Genomic DNA, 234 nt, shown 5'->3' with positions numbered 1-234 from the left:
TCTGTCGCCATGGCAACTGGAGTACACCTTTTCTCGTTGAGTAACTAATGGGAGCTATAGTTAGTTTAAGCTAGTCTAGTCTAGTCTAGTCTAGTTTAGTTGAGTTACGTTTAGTTTAGTTACGTTTAGTTTAGTTTAGTTTAGTTTAGTTTAGTTCAGTTTAGTTTAGTTTAGTTTAGTTTGGTTTAGTTTAGTTTAGTCTAGTTTAGTTGAGTTACGTTTAGTTTAGTTACG

Source organism: Apostichopus japonicus, chromosome 17 (genome assembly GCF_037975245.1).
Source record: "Apostichopus japonicus isolate 1M-3 chromosome 17, ASM3797524v1, whole genome shotgun sequence".
Classification (NCBI taxonomy): Eukaryota; Metazoa; Echinodermata; class Holothuroidea; order Aspidochirotida; family Stichopodidae; genus Apostichopus; species Apostichopus japonicus.
The sequence above is the reverse complement of the archived record's forward strand: the minus strand, read 5'-3'. Positions refer to the sequence as shown.